This window comes from Pteronotus mesoamericanus, unplaced genomic scaffold, assembly GCF_021234165.1.
Source record: "Pteronotus mesoamericanus isolate MK-2021 breed Mesoamerican mustached bat unplaced genomic scaffold, CSHL_Meso_final contig_116, whole genome shotgun sequence".
Taxonomy (NCBI): Eukaryota; Metazoa; Chordata; class Mammalia; order Chiroptera; family Mormoopidae; genus Pteronotus; species Pteronotus mesoamericanus.
This window is the reverse complement of record NW_026555027.1, coordinates 26,310,092-26,325,040: the sequence shown is the minus strand read 5'-3', so window position 1 is coordinate 26,325,040 and position 14,949 is coordinate 26,310,092. Positions and strand designations below refer to the sequence as shown.

The following is a 14,949-nucleotide window of genomic DNA, read 5'->3' as shown; positions in this document are numbered from 1 at the left end:
GACAAATATGGTCAAGCAAGTCATATACATATGTACATAAAGTAGCTTAATATCTGCTAGTCACAGTTCAAAGTATCTTATTACCTACTATTTGTAGAGACACTTAACCATCATATTTACGTAGCATCAAGAAGTACTAACCCACTATTCCACATGGTTTCTATACATGTTAACCTACACTAATGACATTAAGTCATTCGTTAATTGAATGGAGTGCAAAGGCCTATGTGAAAACATGGTCTAAGAGCCATCCCTTTGTCAGGCATTGTGATTTGGCTACATACTTTCATACTTTCTGTCCTACCTCTTCAGGTGTCTTCTTTTAAAGTAGAAGTCTTTCTGAATACTAGATTTTGCACAAATTTTCCCCAGTTCTGCCACTTCTACACTTGGAATTTAAAATACACACACACCTTATACTGAAACATTTTCCTAGTAGGCATTTTATATATCAAGGCATGCATATCCCTAAAAGGGGGGAAATGAAGAAAAGCAACAAGAAGAAATATCACTGATCTATCTAAAGGTATCTCTTTCAGCATTAAGATTAAAAAAAAAAAATCAGCCAGTCTTTGATCCACTCATTTATTGATGGGCACTTAGGCTGTTTCCAGAAGTTGGCTATTGTAAACAGTGTTGCTATGAACATAGGGGTGCATAAAATCTTTTGAATTGGTGATTCGAGATACTTAGGGTATATTCCCAGTAGCAGAATTGATGGGTCAAAAGGCAGTTTGATTTTTAGTTTTTTGAGCAAATTCTGTACTGTTTTCGACAGTGGCTGCACCAGTCTGCATTCCCACCAACAGTGTACTAGGGTTCCCTTTTCTCCACATCCTCACCAGTATGTGTTGTTTGTTGATTTATTAATTATGATCATTCTGTGGTACATTTACACAATGGAATACTATGCAGCAGAAAGAAAGAACTCCTACCTTTTGCAACAGCATAGATAGAACTGGAGAATATTATGCTAAATCAAATTAGCACATGACCTCACCTATAAGAGGAATCTAATGAACAAAATAGAACCACAGGCATGGAAATATGGAACAGACGACAGAGACTAGGATGGAGGTAGGGGAAGGGGGACAATAGTGGAAAGAAGGGGAAGGGACTAGTCAAAGAACAAATATGAATGACCCAGGGCCATGGACAGCAGTGTGGGGATTGACTGTGGGAGCAGCGGTCGGGGGTGGGATGGGCGGAGGAGGACGAGGTCGGGGGGATTGGGACAACTATAACAGAATAACAATAAAAAAATTTTTTTAAATCAGCCAGTGAAAAAGTATCTCAGAAGATAACAAGATTTCTGCTGGAAGGCAGTTATTACAAAGGCTGACCATATTTGCAGATGAAAAATTCCATTACTTCCTCCAACAATCTCAGCAACATTAGTCTCTGGTCAAAGGAGCAGAAACGGAGGGAGGAAGGCTGTCCTCCTTCTAAATGGGGAAGGAGAGCAGCCAAGCAAAAAAAGTTTGAGAAGGAACAATGGCCTCCTAGTGAGAAAGGATGTAAGTAGGTCGGTATTGGAACCGCATTTTGTTGCACACAAATCCATCACTGTTCCTTTTTATTTCTTTTTCCTTTTCTTCCCCCTTCTATTTTTCTCCTCTGCCCTATTCACTATTACTGTCATCTCCTGTGAGATTTTTAAAACCATGATATATTTGTTCAATTACCCATAGACCTACAGTCTCTTCATCAAATTAGCTTATCTCTATTTATAGCTGATAACTCTGTACAGGGGATCTAATGAAAATTCCTGCAAGTGATAAAACTAAGTGAAACTTTGCATTGCTATTTTCAACCAAAAGACTGTTGCCATTATCCAATAACTTTGTTTCAATGAGTGTTGTAAATGTGCATTTTCTTTTAAAGATAGTACTTTTCAATAAGAAAAACTAGGCTGAGTAGAAGCAGGAGATAACACTTCTACAATATGCTTCATTTCCTACTCCAAGATCACATTACCTTAAAAAATTAACTTTAAAAGACAAAATATAAAATACATCTAAATAGACTTTGAATAATGATTCTATCAGGAAGGGAATTTATCTCTACCCAGTAAGAATAATCGCATAAAATATGCTGAGATATTTTTAGCAATAAATATATAAAACTGCCAAAGAAACTCATCTATAATAATCAATACTCAAGTGTGACTTTTTGTTCCTATTAATAGATCTCCATATTCATTAATTTCACAAAGCACTTTTTCATTTATTATACTCAATTTACCAATTGTCCCAATGGTCTCTAATGATACTAAAAAGTATAATAAATAAAAAACTAAAAACAATAGCATCATTAAAGCTAGGGTCTAATGAGGATCCCAAATCATATTTTGAGCAATATATTAAAATGCAAGTAAAATTTATTATTTTCTTTCAACAATAAAGCTTAAAACACCCAAATGCCAATGCTTTCCTATATTCATCATAACAAGAGTCACCTCAGAGGCTATACTATTACTTCTACCTATAGTAAGACCATGTCTTAAAACTGGAGTCCTGACAGATATGTCAAAGCACAAGTAGCCGGGCCAACCAGGAGGGGCGAGATCAACCACCCGTCTTTTCCCAGCACAGGAAAGCCAGCCTACCTCAGGACACAAAATGGTACAAATAGCTGAGGTGACCACAAGATTTTTTTTTCCCTAAATAGTTTAACTATTTGAGCCATTGCCATACTTTTGACAATGTCCTAGTATAGGCATCTAAATTAAGGCAAGTTAAATTAAAATATGGAGGTTCAGAGACCCCCAGGAGTACGACTTTCAAAAATAAGGCCGGGTTCAATGAAAATAAAAGAGGCCCAGGACAGAAAAGGAAGTATGAAAATGAGACCAAAAATACGCATATATTCAAGTAATTATATATTTTATATGTGTGCATGTGTGTGCATGTGTGTATGAAACATGTATTTTTCACAAAGGCTCCCGTGACAGAGCTTTGACTGTGGCCATAATCCCAATTTTGGAGGTGCAGGGGTCCATCCCCATCCTCACACCTGGGGCCCCGAGGGCCCAAATGCCCACTTTCGTCATGCGGACAACCAGGGTTAAAAGAGTAGGCTTTGGCCAGGCAATGAGCGGTCTGGCGCCCGCAGAATTCCAGCCCGTGACCTTTCTTTCCCTCACAGGGGAACCCCCTGCCTTAGTCACGTACCAACAACACTAATACATGCATTCACAATACCCTCACCTTTATGATTCAGTACTTTAACAAGCACTCAAACATAACCCTTTTTTAAATGCAGAGAGAACTTTATGTCCAGATATGAATTGCAAAATAAAAGTGAGAGTTCTTCTGGTCTCTGGATAAGTAGGTCCGTAACAATTTAGAGTCCATCAGACATCTATACTGAAGACCGTTGCTGTCAAAGGCTTCAATGTCACACTGCCTGGATTTAAATCTCAGCCTTGGTAGCTAGAGGAACTAAAATCATTTAACAGCTCTGTGCCTCACTTTCCTTATCTGTAAATGAGAGCTACTACCTCTTAGGATTCTTGTAATAATTGAATGAGCTCATATATGAAAAGTACTTAGCAGAGTATCTGGCACATAGTAAATGTTGAAGAAAAGGAAGCAATTATTATTACTGGTATACTAATTACCTCTGGCATATTTATACCAATAATGATGTTAAAAATATAGAAAATTAATGATGAACATTACAAAGAAGAACCTGATATATGAAGATAAAAATATAATCATTTATTTATATGCTTGCACAACAGATTAAGAGTCTTAACATGATTTGATACTAATATATCACACATCAACTATGTTTTAGAACTCTCTCACTATTCTGGCCATCTGTAATCAAAAGAACATTAAGAAAAATCAAAGAAAGTAAACAACTAAATAAATAACAGAAAACAACATTAACTGGTTCCCTATAAATTAAAAGTCCCCTGAACTTTAGGGACTCTCACCAAAGGCTATACTGGCAACCTTCCAGGCATCCAGGGCCTATATAAATTATGCATACTAATTTATGCAAATCAGGCCTTTCTACCTCTTGAGACAACAAGACAGTTCTATCTTATTTTGAGTAGTGTCTTGTTTTTTTGCTTTCTTTATCTTCTGTGATTCACTTTTCATACTCCTTCCATCTTATAGTTTTTGTTTCTCATGTTTTCCTCTTTTGATCTCACATAATCTTAAACATAGTTTTTTTTTTATTCTTTCTTTTAGATATTCTAATTCAATTTTCCTTAATTTAGCATTCAATTGCATGCATCAGGGCCTGGGATAGTGCCTTGATAGTGACACTTCAGCTATTTGTTAAATAATTGTAGCAAAGTACCTGTGGTTAGCTCAGTCATTTGCAAACTTCTTAGACTGGGGTGCCTGCTAGTTTTCATTATTATTAATACATTTTCACCTGTATGAGACTATGTAAATTATTATTTGCAGTAGGGTAATTTCTAATAAATGTTTTTAAATTTTATTTATTGATTTTTAGAGACAGAAAATATCAATTTGTTGTTTGATATTTCAGATAGAAATATTCCTTCCAATCTGTATATTGCTGATGAATAATTTTTGAATATTATCATAATGCTCAATAAAGTTAGGCAGGAATTTTATTTATTGGAGAATAAATAAGCAACTTTTTAAAAAGACACAGACTTTTAAAGAACCTAAATTTGAATCCCTCTTTAGAACCAGAATCCTGGGATCACATCCTATTTTCTTTAATAGAACACTAATGTCTTCATATAAAGAATATCTCATTCATGATTTACCAAGAAATCAGCTTTTAGGAAGAAAAGCTAAACAAGATTTCAAAAGAATGACAATTATATTGGTGATTTCTAATGACAATTGTGTTGTATTTCTCCTTAATCTTAAATAGCTTATAATTTTCACTGTTACAAAAAAGTACAAAAAATAAATATATATTCACAGTATTATGAATTTTTTTCAGATTATAAAAAGCATACCGGCTGTGTGATATAGTGGAGAGAATATAAGCTTTATGCCAGGAAACCTCAGTTCTGATTCCACCTTTACCTCTTTACTAGTAAATCTATCAAGGGAATTAAATAAAATTACAGAGGCAATACATTTAGTACGGTATCTGAGCCACAGGACGGGCTCCATAAACAATACCATTACTATTTTTAAAAGGCACACTGGATACATATTTCATTTGTATCCTCCCAAAATTCTTCTAGAATATAATGGGATTAAAAATATTTTTAAAAAACCGTAAGTATACTGAAAAGAGGAGAGAAGACAATAATAACAAAATTTTGGAAGCTGGAAAAGAGATGGATGAGTCATAACTAACCCAGTAGAGCTAACAAGGCTGAATCCTAGGTTCTTTCCAGGACTCTTAGCTGCACTGTTTTAAACTAACATTTACCAGAGAAACTTAATTACTTATTATAGTTTTACTATATAAAAACATTCCAGTCTTTAAAATGCCAGCAAAGCAAAAATACTTTTAAGATTACATATTACAATTCTAGCCCTGGCTGGTGTGGTTCAGTGTATGGAGTGCTGGCCTGAGAACCACAGGGTCACTGGTTTGATTCCCAGTCAGGGCACATGCCTGCGTTGTGGGCCAGGTCCCCAGTAGAGGGCACGCAAGGGGCAACCACACATTGATGTTTCTCTCCCTCTCTTTCTCCTTCCCTTCCCCTCCCTCAAAAAATAAATAAAATATTATTTTTAAAAAAGAGAAGACAATTCATTGCTTCAGGAAGTATGCGACATTAACACTGGAGACAGGGATTTTAATGTGCTTCAATTTTTTAAACTGCAGAAATAAAGAAAAGACAAATGATTGGAATTCAGCAGAACAACCAACAAACAGAACAAATGAAAATGAAAGTTCACAAAACTTTTGGGCATGGTAATAAGCCATTAAATCAATTAGTCACTGAATTGAAGGTTTTCAAAAAGCAATAAGCATCAAGTAAGACTTTTTATACTTAAATTTCCAATTCCCAGTACCAACAACAAATACACAGCAACAGGTCAAAACCTAGAAAGAAACAGAAGGAGAAAAAGGTATGTACTTTGGGAGGTGATCTCATATATCACATACCGCCTTGCCCTGTCAAGAAGTGCTAGTCTACAAAACATATACTCTCTTCCCCAAGTATAAAGTTCAAGAACGCTCTCTACAGTGCACTCCTGATGGGGCAATCAAACTGGAAAACAATTGAGTAATATCTAGTAAAGGTTATGGAATACATGTCTTATCACCTAGCAATTCCACTCCCACAAAAATATTCTTTAAAACCTTCTGTATAAGTTACATAAGAAAGTATGTATAAAAATGTTCACAGCAACATTGTTTATAATACCAAAACATTGAACTTAACAGGAAAAGAGACAACTAGATCATGGTATAGTCACACAATGGATAGCAGTGACAATGAGTGCTACAAGCATGAACATGAATGAATCTCATGAACAACTCTGAGCTCTACAGAGATGCCAGGAATATACACAGTGTAATACCATTCATACAAAGTTTAAGACCTTACAAAACAATTACTATAAATTCCTTAGAGAAACACACATATGAAGTAAAAAACTTTTTTTAGGGGATGATCAACAACAAATTTAAATAGTAGAATTACTACTGAGGCTGATGAGAAAGAAATAAAATCAAAGGACTATAAGGAGCTAATATATTTAATTTCTTATTCTAGGTAGTGTGAATATGCAGGGGTCCAATGCATTAAATTTTACACCTTTTCATATTTTTATGCCTTAAATATTTAACAATAAAAATTTAAATCTCCAATAGAAGGTCTGTTATTCCCTAGCTTTGTAGCACTAAATGTTGAAAGTCTGAAAGCAAATAAATCAAGGATGATTTCATCATCATGCACCTTTTGTCAACACGTACACAGATTTGGTAAATAACAGCTCTGTGCCACATGGCAATACGATAATGCATTCTCTCTTACACCCAACCCCATCAGCTCTTCATTCTGCTGTCACTGCCAAGGTTATGCCTCATTATCTCTCACCTCTAACTGCTCTCACCTACGTACGTCTCTGCCTGCCTCTTATCTGGACTCCACATTGTCTCCACTGCCTGCTTTAAAAAAAAAAAATCTCTTCAAAATAAGGTATGATTAGAACTTACCTAGTAGGCCAGAATTACTGTCAAAGTTCTACTTGTTAGCATCAGTGATGGCTGCACAGTGGATCCTCACAGTGTTAGTACATAAGCAAACTAACAATCAAATGACCCATGATGCAGTTTATCAGGAAGCAAACATTATCATTAATCTATTCTGTATACATAAGGTCTATTTAAAAAATAATAATAACGGTGACGCCAATCTCTGGGCTAATCTCCCTTCCCTTATGGATCTTACATGCTGGCAAATGCATAAAGACAATTAACAAGTAAATACATAAAATACGACAGTATGTTAGACCATCAAACTTCTTTTATTTTTGTTTATTGACCAATTATCTTCTCTACAATATAAGTTCCAAGAGGGCAAGACTCTCTTCAATGCTGTGTCCCCAACACCAAGAATACCATCTGACATGCAGCAAGCAATCAAGAAATACTTGTTGAATGAGTGAAGAATATATGACAAAATAAATGTTCGGTAAATGTTAACTGCTCTTGACCTTTTTGTTGCATCTGTAATATATAATCTTTCTTACTATACACACAATGATAATGAATGAAAAGCGAATTTTGGAACAGCAGAACACCTTGCCTTCAACAATGGGGGAATCCAAATGAAAACTTAAATCTACAGTCTAAACCTCCACCAACTGACCCTTATGACTCAGGCTATTCAGTTTCTTATGCTATATTAAATGAAACTAATATCACTAAACCACACATTTTAGCATACCTTACAAAGTTCAATTTTTTTAATTGTATTATAATTTAAAAGGAGAAATTCAGGCCAACTGAGATTCAGTAATCTGCCTGAAATCAAAACTGGCTTAGAATTCTTGGACCTCTGAACATCACTTTAGACCCAGAAGTACCATCTTACATAATTATGATACTCAGTTTTTACTATTACTGCATTTCTTTTAATCTGCTCCTCAACTTTGTCACCAATGTAGTTAAACAGCATATATCTATCACTTTTGACCAGACTCTAAATATAAAGGCAAGACTTCTGGCTTACCAAAAAAGGCAGGGCAACAGAAGTTAGAACTGCATACAAGTTAAAAAAAGGCAGGCTTACCTTTGCTTGTCCCAAAACATATCATATCTAAAATGATAGCAGAAGAAAAGCAATCTGACAAGACGAATGGAAGTTAAAAGACAAGGAGAATCAGATTTTTAATCGTACAACTGTTGCATTTTTATGTGGGTTTTATTAATTTTCAGAGTTTAAAAACTATCAATTAATTATTTTAGTCAATATTTTGATGTACTAGGAATGCTACTCAGTAAGGTAAGGAATTAAAAATGCAGGGCAGCTCAATAACTCCGTTGGACAGCAGATCAAAGGCATTCCAACTCACTAGAACTATGTGGTAAATAGTTCTAGTTTTCAAACAAATACGCTGTCCCAGTGATCTGAGTGAGGCACTAATTGCATGTAAAATATGTCCTGGACTACTCATCTTACTAAGTTCATATTGGTTTCAACTTCACCACCAACTTTCCCTACATTGCAATTTTGTCTTTGCTCCATAACCTTTGTGCTTGATACTGCTCATGAAGACCGCCAAACTTCTGGCCAAATCCAGTGTGTTTAGTTCGCTTTGATATCTTTGCAACATCTGCCAATATCAAATCTCTTTTTCAAACTCTTTCCTCCCTGAGTTTCCTGACTTACACAACTCTGACCTTCTTATACTATGATTCCATCTCTCTTTAAACCATCCTTTACCTTCCATCTGCTAACTATCCCTTGATGAACAGACTGCATTCCATGGTTTTAACCAAAAACTCCACATGGTTGATTCTCAAATCTTGAGTCCCAGCCCCTGTCTCTACTATCCATTTGAGGGTACAGTCAATCACAGATATTTATCTGGCCAATTGTCTCCTCAATGTAAATATGTCCAAAAATGAACTCGTCCTCCTCCAAACAATCCCCCTCCTACAATCAAACCAAATCCCTTTCTCAACTTCTATGCCTTCATCAGTGTTCCCACAGGTATCTCTTACTAAGACACAGATATTCAGAGTCACCTTTGACTCTATGTCTCTTTCAATCTATTAATGTATTGGAATCCTTACCCATAGGGCCAAAATTAGGACATGATCTACAAAAGAAAAAAGAAAAGCACCACCACAAAAGTAAAGTATTAAAGAAAAATAGTTTGAGTATTAAAACATTGGGTTATCCCAAACATTACTATTGTTTGAGGACAGAATATCTGAAGTACACACTATGTAAAAATGCAGATGCGCAATTATCATACGCACCCAGTTACTGTTACTCCCATTTTGGCAGTCCTTGTCCTCACAGCCACCCCTTCCTCTCACTGACAGCGCTGCTCCAGTCCAGGCTTTCATCGCCTCCTACCTCAGCATGCCCAGCCCTTCTTCCAATCCATTTTGCCCACCAACCACTGGCATCAATCAATGCCTAAAATGTAGTATGCCATTCATTTTCCCAAAGACTTTCAACAGCTTCTCAAACTCCTTTGTCTGGCATATGATCTTATATTCCACTGCTGGCACTGGGGCTGGGAAGTCCTTCTTTCCAGATATATCCTCATAGTTCACAGATTGACAGTACCCATGCAGGCATGAGATCAAGAAAAAACTAGTAGATTCAGTTTGCATCTACAGCTTCCTTTTTATTCTCTTTCTCTCTTATTTTTCTCTTCATAAAGATGAAATTCTCTTCTTTTCTACCACTTTCTTATACTTAATTTCTTTTTACCTTCTCTGTGCCAATGGCACCAATAGCAATTTCTAATATTAGTAACTCTAGGAACTAAAAAGTTTATTGATTACTAATCAACAGATACTAATTAGAAAGACTCAGACATAACAGAATGGGAAGTGGCAGGAAGGAGATCTCAGGTCTGAAATAACTGTGTATCCAAGGTTCTCATTGCTTCTCAGACTTTTGGCTAAGATCAAGTGTAGTGTCTGACGTTACTACTACAATTCTAAAACAAGGTCCAGAGGAAGGCCTTGTTTAGAAAAAAGTTCTCAAACCTAACAATGGAGGCCTCATTGCAGAGAAAAGTGTGCCTTGCAGCCCACTGATTCAGGAACACAGAAGTAACATGAACATAATTTCTCTCATTATGGTTTTCCATATTTTCTCTTCTATCTCATTGGAGGCTAAATAGGGCCCTGGCTTTTCCTCCAATGTTGATAAATATCAAATGGAGAAAAATTCAATATAAAATTAAGAACTCTTGAGAAATTGTTAGTATTATCCTCCTTGCCCTCATCAAACCAAGACTATCTTGTTTTTACAGAGCCTGCAATTGGAGGGGGGGAGCGGGGGTGGGGGGCCAGGCGGGATCTTCTCTGCCTATCTTAAATCTCACATTTTAACTCCATTTTCTTAGGCCATATTTATATCCTAAAAAGAGAATAAATTTTCTGTTCTATTTCATACAATGTTCCATTTTTCACAGAAAAGAAGTAAAACAAACAATTCTCACTGTACTCACATATATTTTAAGCCCCAATCTGAGGTATATGGATCTTACCTAAAAATGAAATTGTTGTTATTCATAGATATATCATACTCACACATACAATTTACTTCTTTCTTACTGTCTCTGATTATTTTTACTCTTAAGAAGGAATCCATTTAATTGATATGTAGGTTGTTTTTTTTTTTAATACTCACCCAAGAATATGTTCACAATTTTAAAGAGAAAGGAAAAGAGGGGGTGGCAGTAGAGCGAGGAAGACAGAGAGACAGACAGAAACATTGATTGGTTGTCTCCTGCTCACACCACAGTGGGAGATGAAACCCAAAACCCAGGTATATGACCTGACAGGGAATCAAAGCCACAACCCTTTGGTGCACAGGACAATGTTCCAACCAAGTGAGCCACCTGGCCAGGGTGATATCTTGATATTTTGAAACTTCTCCTTTCCTCTGTTTCTTCCTTTATTGAAAGAAAAATTGGAGGCTCTATGCTAAAGGGATGGCCATATGTATTCTGACCACATATTTTTGTGAGAATGAAAAAAGTAGATGACTTACAAGTAACTGAAAAGTAGCGTTCACACTTATGATTCCTCTTCCTTCTGGTTTATGGCACCTAACTTAAACATGCTATCCTTTCTGGGGAAAAAGGACCCAGAATATTGATAAACTTTCACTGCTCCAGTGTCAGCCCACAGGATTGGATGTACGCCCTCAGATTCAGAGCCCTATCCCAGGCAAAATATTAAACGGTTGGGTCCTTTTAGCAAGTCTTTTTCTGTATTCTTTACCCTTCCCCTTCTCTCTGATTATAACTATATCTCCCAGAAATCTGGTGCTCTCTGCACAGTCCCCTGGGAATAGTTTCTAATGGCAGAATGTCAGATATTACATTATGAGGTTATAAAGACAGTTATTCATTGAAAGAATGTTTAATAAACATTTAAATAAACTCATTGTGGGCAATTCTGACCTTACTCAAAATGCCTACCATTGTTACTGGGAAAGAAAGGTTCTGTAATCAAGTTTTTTTTGGATTAAGCCGGTTTCCCAGAGCCTTTAAGATGCTCCCGAGCACCCAGGACTCTGTGAGGGAGTCCAGCATGCAGGAGTTCCCAGGTGTATTTGACCAGCACTACTGTCAATGAGCATTTATTAGCTGCCCCACCAAATGGCTTGGGAAAAGGTGTATCTGGAGAATTCAGAGGAGGCACAGAGGACCTTCACTGGAGAAGGTTAGAAATAGCCCCATAGCCTCCAGTGAGGAACGCTGGAGCCAGGCCCTAAGGATGGGTAAAATGTGGCTGTGCAGAAACAGGGACCGGATGGCAAGTGCGAGGGAGCCCCGGGCTGTGAGTGCCCTCTCAGGTTGCTCCTTTTTGGTCATCTACCTGCTTCCCTTAAGCTGAAGTTAGTCCACCTTGCTCTGTGCTCCAGGCCAAAGCTACTCTGCAGGGTCCCTATTGCTCAGACGCCACTAGGTAGGTGCTCAGATAGGCATGAAGATCTGGCTCTGAAGAGGAGGGAAGGCAATGAGACATTAGGTGGGGGAAGAGAGGCGGCTTCCTGGAGGTAGAAGGTGTGAGCTAACTCCACATCCCTCCCCTGCCTCCTTTCAAATATTTCTTTATTTTCACTCTCTTTTAGTCTAAGCAAGTTCATATATCTTGCTAGTTGTGGTTTTTAAACATAAAATCCTTGAGAATAAAAAATCTTTTATTTGTATGTATGTAAAAACAAAGCTGCTCAAACATGTAAACTATATTGACTTACTTTTTTTCACATCTGGAAATCTGTATGTCAAGTTGTCATAAATTATTGCTTTCTAGAATAAAGTAGATATATAATGTGTGCAGATTGCTCCATTGAATCAAACTCATTCTCCTCACTCCTAAATATCTAAGGCAAGGATTAGTACGGAATATTTTCGGAAAACATGCATGAAGCTAAACTACTGGGTTAAATTTGCTACAGAAGTGTGAGGGGCTAGAAAGTACTGGTAGTGTTTGTAAAACAGTGCTAAAAGAAAATAAAAGCTTTTTTTAAAAAAAAATTTATCTGATTGAAAAGGTAATGCATATTTATTGTTTAAAAAACTTGAAAAATGTAAAAAAAAAAATCCAAAAAAGAAAATTAAAGCTACCAAGAATAATTGCTATTAAATAGTTTCTTTAAAACCAAATTTTGGGCTCTCCCCAAAAGCAACCAGAGGTCACCTCTGTAAATGGTTTGCTACTCACTTGACCCAGAAAACCCCACAAAATCATGCAAATCACGAGGTTCAAATCTTTGGGTTCATTTCAAGAACACCCGTGAAATTGCCCAGGCCATAAAAGGTATGCATATTGGAAAAGCCACCAAGTGTCTGAAAGATGTCACTTTAAAGAAGCAGTGTGTCCTGTTCTGTCGATACAATGGTGGAGTTGGTAGGTGTGCCCGGGCTAAACAGTGGGGCTGGACACAGGGTTGGTGGCCCAAAAAGAGTGCTGAGTTTTTGCTGCACATGCTTAAAAATGCAGAGAGTAATGCTGAACTTAAGGGTTTAGATGTAGATTCTCTGGTCATTGAGCACATCCAGGTGAACAAAGCTCCCAAGATGCAACGTAGAACTTAACAGAGCTCATGGGCGGATCAACCCATTCATGAGCTCTCCCTGCCACAGTGAGATGATCCTCACTGAAAAAGACCAGATTGTTCCTACAGCAGAAGAGGAAGTTGCACAAAAGAAAAAGATATCCCAGAAGAAACAGGAAACAAAAGCTATGGCTCGGGAGTAAATTCAGCATAAAATAAATAAAATAAATACTAGTAAAAGCAAAAAAAAAAACCAAAACACTGACTTTTGGTAATCTACAATAGACTTTTTAAAATTGTGATGTAACACAAATAACATGAAATTAACTCACGTCACCATTTTTAAGTATACAGTTCAGTGGCATTAGATACATAAAATTGATTTTGACATCCAGGAAATTTGGGTTTCTCAAGCCAGTTCAATAAACAATGTCATTTTGCACTTAACAACAAAACACTATTAATAGTACATATAAGAACAAAAAGAATATCCTTACAGAATATTTAAGTAACAGCTTAATAAAGCCATTCTATCCTTGAAGGAAAAATGCTACATAAATAAAAGGCATTATAAAAGTCCAGCATAGGGAATGCAATCAATAATATAGTAACTATGTGTATGGTGCCAGGTGGGTACTTGAAATATCAGGGGGATCACTTTGTAAATTATAAAACTATTTAACTACTATGCCGTACACTTGAAACTAATAAAAAATAACATCACATGTCAGTTGTAATTGCAAAATAATTTTAAAAGGGCATTATAAATATTATTTACTTTCTTATAAGATTAGCCGACACTTTCTCACATTTGGGTTTCTTCACTCGCTGCTAAGTGCAGCCATGTGCTAGGGATTCAGAACCTTAATTTAGCATTTGCTACCTATAATCAGAGTGTGAGAAATCCTGGCCAGCAGCCCCAGCCCTGAGGTCACACACTAAGCACCCCTCTAAGACTAGCTGTTCCAAGCAGCCCCACCCTTCCAGGAAAAGGGGAACAGCCTGATCTTTGCACCTACTCCTGGATACACCTCTCAGATGGATTGCAAGAATAATCCTATCAAACTTTGCCTTGAAAAAATCAAGCAGTGCTTAACTACATAACCTGAGAACTTCTATGCCCCAATCATTTCACAACAAAATACAGAAAAAAATAAGGCTTTTTCTAAGAATCACATCCAAAGTTTCAGCAATTGTAAGGTACACAGGCACACTCATCCCAGAATGCAAGGCTTTTGAATTCTCCTGATATAAAGCAAAGATATCGTCTATTTCATTTTATGAAGAAAGAAAAAGAAACAACAGTTCAAATTCTTTGCCTGAATCCTGGCCGGTATGGCTCAGTGGTCTGGCATCTGGGCATCATCCCACACTGCAAAAGATTGCCAGTTCGATTTCCGGGGTTCAGTCCCCCATCAGCATGCATGTGAGAGGTAACCAACGGATATTTCTCTTTCACTTTGATGTTTCTCTCCCCCTCTTTCTTCTTCCATTCCCCTCCCTCTGAAAAATAAATTTTTTAAATTCTTTGCCTGAAGTCACTTGGAAATCACAGTGACAACTCAGGAAAGGGACAGTTCAGAAGGATCAGGTTCTTCTTTTTGACCCAATTAATGCACACATTGTTTTTAAGGAATAGGGGGAGGAGAGAAGAGGGGAGAAAGAACAGCTCTTGGCAGCAAATCACCATCAAAGGCCCAAATGTTCACATAAATTTGGATAAGTGCCCAGTGCTTAGGCTCAAAGACACAAACATCTCAGGGATGCTGAAGGGCACG

At 36.9% G+C, this 14,949-nt stretch overlaps 1 protein-coding gene and 1 pseudogene across 1 annotated transcript in view; one reads left to right on the top strand and one right to left on the bottom strand.

Moving 5' to 3' along the window:
• PPM1L (protein phosphatase, Mg2+/Mn2+ dependent 1L) overlaps positions 1-14,949 on the bottom strand; it is a 234,903-nt gene that overhangs the window by 173,537 nt on the left and 46,417 nt on the right. The window lies entirely within an intron of this gene.
• LOC129075977 (60S ribosomal protein L17-like) lies at positions 12,822-13,374 on the top strand (annotated as a pseudogene).